The sequence below is a fragment of the Antechinus flavipes genome, chromosome 6, assembly GCF_016432865.1.
Source record: "Antechinus flavipes isolate AdamAnt ecotype Samford, QLD, Australia chromosome 6, AdamAnt_v2, whole genome shotgun sequence".
NCBI classification, from domain to species: domain Eukaryota; kingdom Metazoa; phylum Chordata; class Mammalia; order Dasyuromorphia; family Dasyuridae; genus Antechinus; species Antechinus flavipes.
This window is the reverse complement of record NC_067403.1, coordinates 242,137,929-242,152,832: the sequence shown is the minus strand read 5'-3', so window position 1 is coordinate 242,152,832 and position 14,904 is coordinate 242,137,929.

The window sequence follows — 14,904 nt, the reverse complement described above, 5'->3', positions numbered from 1 at the left end:
GAGCACTTTTGGTGTTGTTGGTTGTAAACTAGTCCAAGCATTCAAGAAAACCATTCTATGCAACGGAATATAAAACTGCATACCCTTTGATCCACAGTACCAGTACTACATCTGTATCTCAAAGAGATCATAAAATATGGGAAAGTATTTATTAATACAAAATATTTATAGAAGGTCTTTTTATGGTAGCAAAAAAAATAGTAATTGAAAGGATTCTCATCCATCAGAGAATGGCTAAACAAGTTGTAGTATATAATTGTGATAGTTATTATTTTGTTTTAAGAAATATGAACAGGATGCTTTCAGAAATATCTGGGAAGAATATGAACAGATATAAAGTGAAATGAGTAGAATCAGGAAACCATTATACACTAACAGCAATATTGAAAGATGATCAACCATGAAATTAGTTTGTTCTAATCAAGACAATGATCTAAGACAATTCCAATGGACTGATGAATAAAACCTCCAGAAAGAACCGATGGGATTTTGAGTACACATTGAAGAATACTTTTCTCTTGGAGGGTTTTTGGTGGTTTTCTTTTGCTACATGGCTAATATGAACAGGTTTATCATGACTTCACATGTATAGTGCATATCATATGGTTTGTCTTCTCAAAGGGTGAAATACAAGCAGGATGGAAGGAAAGAAATGGAACTCAATTTTTAAATAGATGCTTTAAAAAAAAAAGGTTACATGACATTGGGAAATATTTAACAAAAGAAATAAAAATATTTATGAAGGAAGATACTATCTTCCACCCAAAAAAAGAACTGATAGAGGTACACATAGTATGGTTTTGTATATATTTATAATTCTGTGTCAAATAGTAGCCTTCTCTAGTGCAGGGGGTGAAAAATGGAAATAGTTCAAAACTTAAAATGTAACACAAAAAATTAAATTAAAAAATTTGTATTGAAATAAGTGTAATAGATCTGGTCTATACATCTCTAGTTGAACCAGAACTTCTTAACTATTTCTGTGTCCCAGATATCTTTTTCAATATGATGAAGCCTTTGGACTGTTCAGAGTCATATCTTTAAAGGTGTAAAAAAATGCATAGAGTTTCAAAGGGAAAAGAACTTATTAAAATGAAATTACCAAGAAATTTTCTACATTAAGAACCCTTGATTTTGCCCCTAATTGAAGAAATGCTTCCTCAACTGTGCTTCACTTGAATGCTGGTCCCAATATCCTCCTTCCTTCTCCGTATCATCGCTCATCCATTGTTCCACTTCTCAATGGACTTTCCCTGAACTGTTGGCTTGGTGAAGGGTGAACACAGGTAGTTTCTCACTTTCCATCTATAAATTACCCATGTGTAAAGGCTTTGTGAGGAGTTTTTCTAAGCTCTCCCTTTGAAAAATCCTTTATTGACTTCAAACAATGGAATGTCAAATTATGGAATAACTTTGTACTGACCGATTAGGATCTGCAGTTTCAATCAGGTGTTTGTCTAGGCCCCAAGATGGAGCCATTGGACCTCGAATGAGGAAAACTTGAGTTCAAATACAGCCTCACACTCACTAGCTCTGTGACTCTGGGCGAGTCACTTAAACTCCGTTTCTTCATCTGTAAAAAGGAGTTAATAAAAGCACATTCCTCCCAGGATTTTTATGAAGATTAAATAAGATATTTGCAACTTACTCTGTAAGTAAGTGCTATGGAAATACCAACTATTATTATTATTATTATAACACTGCTGCATCTGCAAACTGCCGATCTAATATTTACTTTTCATAGTCATCAGTTTTCCAAATAGCCATTTTCAAAAGAATGATTACTCTAAATCATACTAATAAGAGAAAGTGATATTAGAACAACTCTGAAATTTACTTCATCCCCATAAGAGCAGCAAAAATGGCAAAGATGAATTGATAATGTTGAAGAGGCTATACCAACATAGGCACATTAAGGAATTATTAGTAGAGCCACAAATATGTCCATCTGTCCTAGGAAACAATTTGGAATTTTATTTTTAAAAATCACTGAACTCTACATACCCTACACTCCAGTTATATAAGTACTATTAGTATCACTTAAACCATAAGGACTTGAAAGACAAAGCAGAGATCCCACATATGGGAAAATATTTAGGAAAACAATTTTTTTATAATAACTAAAAAATTATTATAAACATAATAGTTATAATATATGTATAAATATATAAATATAAATAGTTATATATTTATTAATACAAAATATTTATAGAAGCTCTTTTTATGGTAGCAGAAATATATTTATATTTATATAATATAATAAGTATAAATAACTAGAAAAAAAGGTTTTGATCAACTGAGGAGTGATTAATTTGTAATATATGGTAGGGATATACAATATAATATTATTGTGCTAAGGTAAGAGGCAGATATGAAAAATTCAGAAGCTTGTATACACATAGGAACAGGTAGAGAACAAGATAAACAGAACTAAGGAACTGATTGAAATAATGTCCAAATAACATGAAAGAAAACAAGTGTGAAAATTCAAATTCAAGTCAATGTTGTGTTCACTGCTGATTCATGAGATATTTGAGGAAGGTGCTCCTTCCACTTTCCATCTAAAGGACCAAAGGATTTATACCTTTCTTCAGAGAGTCAACATGTTGATTTGTTTTGCTTAATCGTATTTAAATAGTATTCTCCTGACAGCAATGAATGATCTGGAGAAGAGTCAATAGACAACAACACCAACAAAATGTTAGAAAACAAACAAAAAGTGCCTGTTCAATTTGGTCATTTGGTCAAATTCCTTTTATCAGGAAAATATTCCCCCCTGTTTTATTTCCTGCTGAACTTTTGGGGAAGGGACTCCACCCTGTTTGGGGTTACTCTAGGTCCCCTGAGCTGTTGTGTTGGCTTTCACTTACTGGGATTATGCCTTCCTGCAATTTGGAGGTTTAGTAAGCTTCCAGACCCACTTTGTTATTTATCAAGGACCTCAGAATCTCTGGACCTGGACTCTCCAGTCCGAGTTCTAGCTAAATAGCATTTTGATAACTACACACAGCCAATCCCTGGAACATCCAAAGTGCCTACCCTGGGGCTTCCTGCCATCATAGATATCCTTTCTCTTAAAGCTCACAGGCTACCCACAACTCCTCTATAATCCCATTGATGCTTGCTTTTTTGGAAAATCCCCCTTTCCTATGATCCTTATACATGAGGATAATTCTTTGTTCAGTTCTGGAATAGAAAAAGTCACTTGCTATAGTCTCACTTTGGATTTCTTGACCATTATTTGGTCCAGTGGAAACCTCTTAGTTTTGCAATTGAAGGAGCTGGTATGGGAGCTGGTAGGTTGTTTCCTGTTCAAGCAAGACATCTTAGCAAGAACTCTAGGATATCTATTCAAAATTTAACATTTGTAATTTAAATTTATTATTTTTTTTTATTTTGCCTTCCTTTTTTTTGGAAACCAAAACCCCAGAACTAGTTTAGATGTTGAGACATGGGAATAACAAAGGAGTCCAACTGTAATCAGGTGGTTTTTCCTAAACTAGTTGCCCCAGCTGAAGTCCTTGTTTTAGGACTACATCCAGGTAGGATGGAGAAGGCCAGCCAGACCAAGTGACCCTGAGAGAACTTGGCTGAGGCAGCACCTTGGACAGAGTCCAGGGGAGGGCTAAGGAGTTCTGAAGTACCGTTCTTCTTCTTGCCTCAGATTCTTGCGAAGCTGAAAATGGGAAGTGAGTGGGAATGGAAGCAGGAAGCAGAATGACTGTAGCAGATGTTCCCTGCAGTAACCATGAGGTCCCAGATATCAAAAAAAGGCATCTCACGACCCGGCTGGATCTAAGGAAGCCCCATGAACATAGGCCCCACTGAGGCAGCTTCAAAAGAATACAGAAATGGTACAACAAGGCAATGGAATAAGTAAGAGGAGAGAGCTTCTGCGGCATCCACAGTAAGAAAGCTAGTCCAGAGGCCTCAAGTTCAGGCCCAGGCACCCTCACAAAGCAGAAGTTAATGACTCTGCCTCCTTCTTCTTTATGACTCTTACTGACCTTCATCCTCCCCTCTCCTCCCTTAAGGCAAAAAGGAAAAAAAAGTTCATCTCCAGGTGGCTCAGAGACATTAGAGATTCTCATTAATCTGTTATTGTTGATGAGACAAAAGTTGTCTTTGCACCTGAGACAGAAGTTTGCTTCTTCCTCAGACATATCCTAGAGTTCCCCTTGCCAATCAAGTCATTTTTCTAACAGGTAAAATTACAATTTCAGCTCTTTGGGGAGATGAGATCAGACTTGAATTTACTTATAATTCCTGCTCTAGATAGTGCCCACCTCACATATATTTGCACACCAATTAGCACAGCTCTGTGCTTTGTTCTGGCAACCGAGAACGACGTGGTGAGTGACCGAAGGTCTCAGCCTCAGAGAAAGGAATTGATAGAGGTCCCTTCCAGGAATAAGAAAGTAGGTACCTGGGTCTTTGACTAATGGGGACCGGGAAGTAATTAAAGGGAAGTTGCCTCAATGGAGACAGTCATGTCACTGGGACACAGGAAGGGCATTATTCCTGCAATGGAGGTATGGTCAGCCTCTTCCTCTGCTTTTTCCCTACTCTGTACCCTCCTATACTTCTAGAGGAGCATGTATGGGATGTAAGGCAGAGGAGCATATATGGGATGAGGGAAGAGAGAAATTTCAGTGCTAGCCCCCAATGATGAAGGATTCTGTCTCAGCTACAGCCTCACAAACATACTGAGCCCAGCTCAATTATTGCCTCAAGATTCTGATGAAGGGGAGGGCTATAGTCAGTGAGTGTGAGCCCAGTCTAAGGAACAGGAGTTCCTGAGTTGTCATCTAGCTCTTTTTCAATTGAGAGAGGTCACATGCCCATAGGAAGAAGCTCAAAATCATGATTGTTTTCTTATGTTTAGAGATAAATACAGGAGGCAAGATACCTGACTTCTAATCCCAGAGCCTTGGTGTCTCTGCTTCCCACCCCCATACTGCATTTTACAGTTCTCTGAGCTCTGCACAATGAAAAACACCAGGCTGAGGACTCCAATGGGAAGAGCAAACTGCCCCTCACTCGGTCCCAGTGGCTCCCCTTCTCTGGCCCAGATTCCAGCATCTGTCATGTGTCAAAGCCATGATAATGTGCAAACTAATGGGGATACTGATTAAGTCTCTGAATTTCCATTGCTGCCTCTGCCATTTCCTCCGAGTTTCTCTCCCTTACCTGTCCTAGCATCCTCCCTTTTCCCAGATGCTTAAAAAGAATGAAATTTAGTCACTTTCTACAATTCAAGTTGTATTTTCTTCACATTAACAAAAAAAAAAATAATAATAAAGCTAGCTGCGTGCCTCTAGAAGCCTTGGCACTCTGCATAGTGTGATGTGATGAGAAAAACACTGCATTTAGAATCAGAAGACCAAGGTATAGATTCTGAATGTGCCACATACAGACTATGTGACCTTAGCTAAGTCATTTTCTCTGCCTGAGCCTCAATTTCCCTATTGTAAAAATGGTAATTCAACTGGAAAGCTTTCAAGTTGCCTTCCAGATCAAGCTCTTTCAATCATTCTATTACTAAACAGTTACTTTATACCAAGTGTAAAGTTTATCTCTATTCCCTGAGAGAGACAGGACTGATTTTTGTTCCACTGATAAAACACAGACTGATTCCAAGCAGAGCATCCCAACCAATCAAGTCCCCTTGCCCAAGTCACAGTAGATCCACCTCTGCCCAAAAGGGACTTATTAAATCATACTTCTTATCCTTCATAATTTCCATAACACTAATTCTATTAATCATATAACTATAAACCCCGAACAACTTCCAAAACAACCAAAATAGTAATAAAAAAAGACTGGGGAGTAAATAAACAGTTATTTAAAAAACTACAGTGAGCCAAGAACTATGCTAAACATTTTACAAATATTATTGAGATTAAAATGGAATTAGGGTTATTTTTGTCTGTGTTTGCCCAAAAGCTATGCAAGCATCCAAAACTGAGTACTCTGGGTACCTGAATTGCAATTATCTGGGACAGATCTTACCCAAGAGACTCTGAAGAGATATTACTGTCTCTTCATTTGAAAATATTGCTATACATGATAATTGTGGAAATATATACATATAGAATTGCATGTGTTTAACATGTATTGGATTACTTGCTGAATAAGGGAGGAGGTGAAGGGAAGGGAGGGAAAAAATTTGGAACACAAGGTTTTGCAGGGGTGAAAGCTGAAAACTATTTTCACCTGTATTTTGAAAATAAAAAGCAGAAATTTTAAAGAAAAATAATTTAAAGTTTTAATTTAAAACTTAAAAAGCTAATAAAAATTTTAGTTTAAAAACTAAAAAAATTTTAAAAGAAAATATTGCTATACTATATTGCCAAGGAATTTTCTAACTTTAAGATGCTTAAAGGGCAGGTGTGTGTGTGTGAGGGAGGAGGGGGGGAGGAGAGGAAGGAGGTAACCACAGTGCATAGAACACCAGACCTGGAATCAAGATAATCTTCCTGAGTCCAAATCTGGCCACAGACACTCACTAGCTGTGTAAACCCAGGCAAGTCATTTAATCCTGTTTGCTCATTTCATCCTCAGTTGCCTCATCTGTTAAATGATCTGGAGAAGGAAATGGCAGATCACTCTGGTATCTTTGCCAAGAAAACCCCAAATGGGATCACAGAGTGTTGGAATCACTAGAAATAAAACTGACTGAACAACTAAAAAGCCTCTTAAACAACAGAGTCACAAAAAATCCTGAGCAAGATGCCATAATATATTAAGATTTAAAGGTGCTGTCAGTATTTAGATGGAAAGGGAGGGGGAGCAAAAACTATTAACTAAAAACAGTCCCTTGTTTTTATCCAAGTGAGGAATATTGCCCCCAGCCATGCACAGCAACATTGATAATCTTATATCTATTCCTGGAACAATGAGGTATTATTGACCTTCCCAGAGAAACACATCTTATATAGTGCCAGAGACAGTCCTCTATTCTTACCACCTAGCACCGTCTACATAGTACCTATAATTTTTTTTGGCAAAAGCATTGGGGGTTGAATGACTTGCCCAAAGTCACACAACAAGTAAGTGTTAAGTATGTGAGGCCAAATTTGAACTCAGGTCCTTGGGTGCTCTATCCATTGGGGCCATCTAGCTGCCCAACAGACAGTTCTTTAAAATAGGAAGCTATAAAATTGTCTTTCCCAATTCCAATCCCTTATCTGCCATCTTCTTCAACCTAACTCCTTTCACTGTCTACTGAAGCTTTAATTTATCCATAGATGTGGGCATCCATAAAAACAATCCGAGACCTTGCCTCACATGAGGCCCTATTTCCTAAGAATCCAAAGTTTCTCCTAAATTTACCTTCATTCCCCCCACCCAGCCCACATACCCTCTTGCTCAATTGTATTTGTCTTAAAATATTGATTTTGTGGCACCTTTCCATCGGCCTCTGCTGGAAACATTTTGGAGGGCTGATAAGTGAGAGCAGGACGTCAGTTTATTGATCAGTTGGTTCGGAGCCCTGGGCTGGGCACTTTGGGAAGATTTAGATCAGATCAAATCCCAGCTTTCCTAGAGATATAACTTGGTGAGAGGAAATATGGGGCAAAAGCCTGTGAGAAACCCAACTAATGTCAAAAACAACGGGTAAGATCAGCATTAGAGACACACGTGAGATCCCAGGAAAGAAACAACTCAATATTTGAGCAACTCATGTGACTGGCAATGGTAATGTTTTAGGGTTTGCAAAACACTTTCCCAATATTACTTCATTTTATTCTAGCAAGAGAGAGAAACGTGCTAATTTCATGTCCATTTTACAGATGAGCAAACTGAAGCTGAGCAAGGTGAAGTGCTTTGCTCAGTCACACAGCTGTGTCTGAAGCAAGAATTGAAATACTATTTCCCTCTGTGTGTGTTGTGTATGTGTGTACTGCCATACATTATCTATGAATATATATATAAATACATACATATATATATTCTTGGATATTGCTATATTTTTCTGACTTTTAGACCCCTTATACAGTGTAGTGCATAGGATGCTAAACTTGGGAGCAGAGAAGAATTGAATTCAAATCTTGATTAGGGGCCTACTAGTCCTGTAATCCCAGAAGTCACTTAATGATTCCCAACCTAAGTTTATTCATCATGATTATCATCTACATCATGAGGAAGAAGAGGATAGCTAGCATTATATAGCTTTATATGTTATCTATAAATGTGTATGTGTGGTCACTTTAAAGTTTGCAAACAACTTTACAGGTTATCTGGCTTTCACAACAACTCTGAGAGGTAAGTGCTACTATTATCCCCATTTTATAGATAAGAAAACTGGGGCTGAAAAAAGAGCTTTGTCCAGGGTAGACATGACATTTATGTCCAATCTTCTGTACCATGTATCAAAATCATAAGAAAAAGGCTAGTGGAGCAGCCAGCATGATGTTGGAGTGACCTGTTAAGAAAAGGCCAAGTAGGAAGAACTGTGGGAAGTGAAGTTCATGGATCATAGATATCAAGCTCAAAGAGAACTTAGAGGCCTTCATTTTGTAGATAAGGCAGTTGAAGCCTAGAAAAGTGAAGTTTCTTGCCCAAGATCTCATAGGAAACGTGACAGAAATTACTTGACAGTAATCTCTAAAAATGAATCAGATTCCTTCCTGCCAAACCAAGCTAGATAAAGCTGTACATGTGTGTGATACAGGTTTTTAAGCATAAAAACCAGTTCAGAAAACAGGCAGCTTATTAGTAGCTAGCTGGTGTAATATCTTTGGATCCATGCCCCTCAAAAGAAAAAGGATATTGATGGCCATATAGACATCAGCCAATACCTCTGGGTAGAAGTAAGGAGCTTAAATCCTACATTTATTCCCAGGAAAGAAAAGAGGTAAAGATAGGTTTTGTCACCACAATGACAAGAACTTGTAGGGGTAAATGGTAGGCTATATGAAGTTATATGGAAGCAAACTTTGAAGATAAGAGTTTTATGCAGATTATGAGCCAGGGCTAATGGGCTAGTGGCTCATAGAGAAAAACTAACTAGTTTTGGAAGGAAGACCAAAAAAACTTGGTTAGATGGTACCATGGATAGAGTCCTGGCCTTGGAGTCAGGAAGATCTGAGTTCAAATCTGGCCACAAACACTTGATGCTTACTAGCTGTGTGACTCTGGGAAAGTCACTTAACCCCAATTGCTTTGCAAAAATAAATAAATAAATAAAAAAGAATAAACTGCCTTCCTGAGCACACATTTTAAACCTTTGACATCCACAAGTAGTAAGAAGCAAAAGAACTCCAACTGGCACTTAGGCACCCATCCGAGTCTTCCAAAGTATCCAATGTGAACTCCTACTACTCTGCAATATGTTTCATCTCCTCTGGGTAACCCATTCTCTTCCCTCTATTCACTGTCATGTTCATTTCTTCTTCCATAAAGGCAATTACTTTTTCTGCATCTGGAATTTGCTTCCTCCCTTTACAGATCTTTCCTCTCCTCATGGGCTCTCCAGAAGCTTGGCATTTACAATGAATAAACATTAAAATATTCAAATGAATTAACATCTATGGGTCTCAGTTTCTATATTTGTAAAATGGAAATGATAAGACTACTCCCTTTCACAGAATAGTTGTGAGGACAGTACTTGCTGAAAGATAAAGTTCCATCTTAAAATCATTTTTAATTATGATTGATAGCAACTAACAGGTATGAAATCAATGAGTTGTCTGGTAGAGATTGACTTGTGGTCCATCATCTCAGAAGGTTTGCTATGGCCCATGTGGTAAGTGAGAAGGAGAAGAAACTTCATTGGGATTGTCTCAATTTGCCACAGTCCAAATCCCTTGCATTTCTCCCCAGGTCACTTTGGATCAGAGAGGTCCTTTTGGCCAAGACATCTAAGAAATGATTTCTCAAGATAAAGTCCTCGGGATCATATACCTGAATCTAACTTTATTCGGAGTCCTAGGAAACAGTTTTCTTCTTTACCTACACAGCTTCAAACTCTTCACTGGTTACAGGAAAAAACCCATAAGTCTGATAGTCATCCACTTGGCCTTCGTCAACACCATAATGATTCTTTTTAGGGGAATCCCCAGAATATTAGAGGTTTGGAACTTGAAATCCTCCCTGGATTTCATCGGAGGTAAAATTATAACTTACCTGATAAGAGTGACCCGGGGTCTTTCACTTTGCAGCACCTGTCTCCTGAGTGTCTTCCAAGCCATCACCATCAGTCCTTATACTCCCATATGGGCAGAGTTCAAATCTAAGGCTCCAAAGAGCATCGTTCCCTGTTGCATCTTTTTCTGGTTTTTCAATCTGCTGGTAGATGTCGCTTTGCCTGTATATGTGACTGGTCCAAAGAATATTAGTAAAGTGAGGTGGAACATTGGGTATAGCTCTTTTGATTTGTATGCTATAAATACCATAAAAATTGTGATCTGGAAGTCCATTTGCGATGTAGTGTTTGTCGGTATTATGACCTGTTCGAGCAGCTATATGGTACTTGTCCTCTATAGACACCATCAACAAGTACAGAATATTCTAAACACCAGCCTCTCTCCCAGAATTCCCTCTGAGACCAGAGCCACCAAAGTCATCCTAATGCTGGTGGTCAGCTTTGTGATCTTGAACGCTGTCAGTTCCCCTTTAATTATTTATATGGCTTCTCACATCGTATCCAAGACCTGGGTAATAAATGTCACTGTCTTTCTCTCCCTTTGCTATCCAGTAGTCAGCCCCTTTATGCTGATTAGCATTGACACCCAAATCCCCAGCTCCTGCTGTGCTGTGAGGGATAAAAATCCCCCCTCAGAAAGAATCCTTATCTGAAAAGAACTGCTGGGAAAAAAACTATCGATCACTTTTAGCAGAAATTAAATTCCCATCATACTGAATATGCCACAATAAACTCTAAAAAGATAACTAGTTTTATTTCATATTTAAGTGATATTTAAAAGATCACAACATCAAAAAACTAAAGGATAAGGGAGGAGGTATCTTTCACAACTATGGATAGGGAAAATTCTTAACTATACAAAAGATAGTCTAGATTATGTTATTTTTATGCCTATGTCATCTATATAAAGTTTTCTGTGAATAAAAGATAGCATGGTAGAATGGGTAGAATGCCAAATCCGAGGAGGATATGGGTTCAAATCTCACTTCTAACATCAGCTATATAATTGTGGGCAAATCATTTCATCTTTCGATTTCCTCATGAATAGAATGAATGGATTTGACTTAATGGCCTTTAAGTTCCTTCTAGCTCTACACAAGGAATTTATACTATTATATACATATTCCACAATAAGCAAAGTGGTCAATGGGCATGAACAATTCCCAAAGAAAGCATTGCAAACTATTTTTTTAAATCCTGCAAAAACATATTTCAAATCCAAATAAGAGAAATTCAAAGATAAGCAACTCTAAGGTTTCACTTTATACCCTACAAATTGGCAACGATGATTTAAAAACAACTTTATTAGTTACATCAGAAATAATGGAAAGAAGGGCACGTGGATTCACTTGGTAGAGTTGTGAATTATTCCATCTGTTTTGGACCTTAATTTATAACTATGAAAGACTCAAGTTAATCTCTTTGATTCAGGATTCCCACTACTAACCATATGTCCCACAAAGAGGTCAAAGTTTGAAGTAAAGGCCAAAATTTAGCAAAATATTTCTAGCGGTATTCTTTCTTGCAGCAAACTAGATGAAGCATGGATGCTGAAAAAATGGAAAATGGCTAAAAATAATTTAATTATAATTATATGAATGTAATAGAATGTTGTTGTAAAGTAAAAAGTGACAAATATAAAGAATCCAGAAAAATATGACATTTGCATAAGTTGATTCAAAGTGAAATATATTTAATGAACAGAATGATAATTGGAATAACTACAATAATATAAATAAGAAGATCATTAGAAGGCCAGCTCTGAGTAGAGGAAAGACCAGTGATGCTCAAGTAGTATGCCTAATGGATTAGGTCTTTAAAGGGACCATATTCTCTCCTTCTTGCAATATTATCTTCTTTTATATTAGAGTTCACTGCCTCCTGGAAAGTCTTCAACTTCAACAGTCTTGAAATCAACATTTGAAGGGAGCCAAATGGGAAAATCTTGATCATTAATTATTACTTAGATATAGTTTAATCACGTCTGCCATACTATCTTTCAAAAAGCCAACAGAAATTTTATGGCCAGTACAACAAAGAGTATATATATTATGTGAAGCAAAAAGAGTGGAGGAGAGTGTTCCCATGTTCCATTAATAGAATATAATGCACCCAAGCTATGGGAAGACAGTATCATCCATCATGAGCATTATATGGCCACTAGTGAGACCAGAGCTTGATATTAGTTTAGAAAGAGAGGGGAAGAATCTACACATTACTAAAATATTAAAATAGTCTTAATAATCACCTTGGTACTGTTTCAGAGGAGACAAATGGTTCAGAGAGAAATGAGTCAGAAAAAAATTGTAGTAACTCCAGTAAATGACAGAGGTATCCAGAAAAGGGTTGAACTAGGGATCTGCCACATTTTTGCAGGAGAATATATAGCCCAATATAGGAATCTTTAGGGTTTCTAAAAAGGTAGTTTTCTAAGTAAGGGACACAGAAATTAAGATATCTTTAGGATATCAGTGCTACTAAACTCTGAGTAGATGGATTATAAGGACTTAAAGTGCTATAGGCTAACAAGATATCAGTCATTATTTGCATGCATTTATTTATTTGCTATATATCTTTATGTGGTTGTCATTTCTTTAATTTGTAAATTAAAATTTTTAAACCTCAATATTCTTGAAACTTATCTCTCTTGTAACAAAATAAAACAAGCTTTATGGGCTTCTTCATTAATTTGAACTCAATATTTGCAGGTTGGGTCCTCAGAGAACAGTTTCTAGCTCAGGTTCAATGAATAATCCTCCAATTCTGTGCTCCTAATTTGTGATCCCCCCATTAAGGGGCATCTTATTGATAACAAGTCAATAGAAAATTGGCTCTTAGCAAAGTACTTACTAAGACAAAAAAATCCCTCATAAACCTGGTGTACATTTTCCCATAAACTTGTACAGAATTTATAAAAAGAATAGATTCAAACATTGATTGGTGAGACATTCCCATGTACGTGGTAAAAATCAACTCAAGTACTGAAGGACCTGGAAAACCATTTTTTATTCAATTTCTTCACAATTTGCTGTCCCAGGGTCTGCCTTTCCTCACAGCCCAACACTCAGTTTTCAGAAGTCACACTCCTTAAAACTTACTGTTCTTCTGTATCTATGTCTATCTGGAATGTGTATCTATGCTCCCCACTAGATGCAGTGTCTCCCACTGTTCAATAACTTTCATTAAAAGCTATATGGCCAATGTGAGGGGAGAGAAAGATATTCTTCTGCCTCATCTTTACAGGCATTTCTTCTATAATCAGATCCCATTTTGCAATATCTCCAAAGTTAACACTTGAAATTCCCTCAGGTATTAACTATTTAAAGCCTCCTAGAGACATACCAAATTTGTTTGCTCATCCAATTGTTGAGAAAATGATTGGTACCAACTTAAATGTTGGCTTGTTCTCATATCTTAAAGTAAGTAGAGGATCTCTATAGTCAATTTGACATATCTTTAACAATCTTACTATTATGGTCTGGACCTTTTGTGATAACAAATAAGTTGAGGGATCAAATCCTCTCCTTACAAAAGAAAAGCTCTAAAAATTCCTTAAAATTGTAACAGAACCATTACATACTTTTCAGATTGACTAAGATGACAGGAAAAGATAATGATGTATTCATTGGAGGAGATGTGGGGAAATTGGGACACCAATACATTGTTGGTGGAGTTGTGAATTGATCCAACCATTCTAGAGAGCAATTTGGAGCTATGCTCTAAGGGCTATCAAATTGTGCATACCTTTGATCTATCAGTGTTCCTTCTGGGTTCATATCCGAAAGAGATCATAAAAAAGGGAAAAGATCCCACATGTACAAAAATGTTTGTGTCAGTCTTTTTTATAGTGGCAAGAAACTGGAACCTGAGTGGTTGTCCATCAGTTGGGCAATGACTGAATAAGTTATGATACGTGAATATTATGGAATATTATTGTTCTCTAAGAAATGATCAACAGGATGATCAGAAAGACCTGAACTGATGTCGAGTGAAGTGAATAGAATCAGGAGAATATTGTACACAGCAACAAGATTATATCATGATCAATTCCAACGGATATGGCTCCATGGCTCTTTTCAAAAACAAGGTGATTCAGGCCAGTTTCATTGGTCTTGTGATAAAGAGATCCATCTACACCCAGAGAGAGGACTGTGGGAACTGAGTGTGGATCACAACATAGTATTTTCATTTTTTGTTGTTGTTTATTTGCATTTTGTTTTCTTTATCTTTTTTTTTCCTTTTTGATCTGATTTTTCTTGTGCACCATGATAATTGTGGAACTATGTAGAGAAGAACATATTTAACATATATTGGATTACTTGTCATCTAGGAGAGGGAGTGGAGGGAAGAAAGGGAAAAAAAATTGAACACAAGGTTTTGCAAGGGTGAATGTTGAAAAATATCTATGCATATGTTTGAAAATAAAAAGCTTTAATAAAATTGTATCAGAAGGAATACTAGATAATACCTTTTTTGAGAAAACATTGTTTTGCTATCTCAGGAAAGGCAAAGAAAAGGACAAAAAAATTGAACAATTTCCCTAAGGACTATTGGATTTTAAATAAAATATTTCTTTGGAGACTAAAAAAATATATTTTAAATATTCACAATAACTAAGATTTATAACAGAGATTCTCTAATTATAATGTAAATTCCTTGAGGAAATTCTGGTTTTGCCCTTCTCCCATTTTTTATATCCTCAGCACTTAACACAATTCCTAATACATAATAAGAAGTTGATAAATGCTTGATAC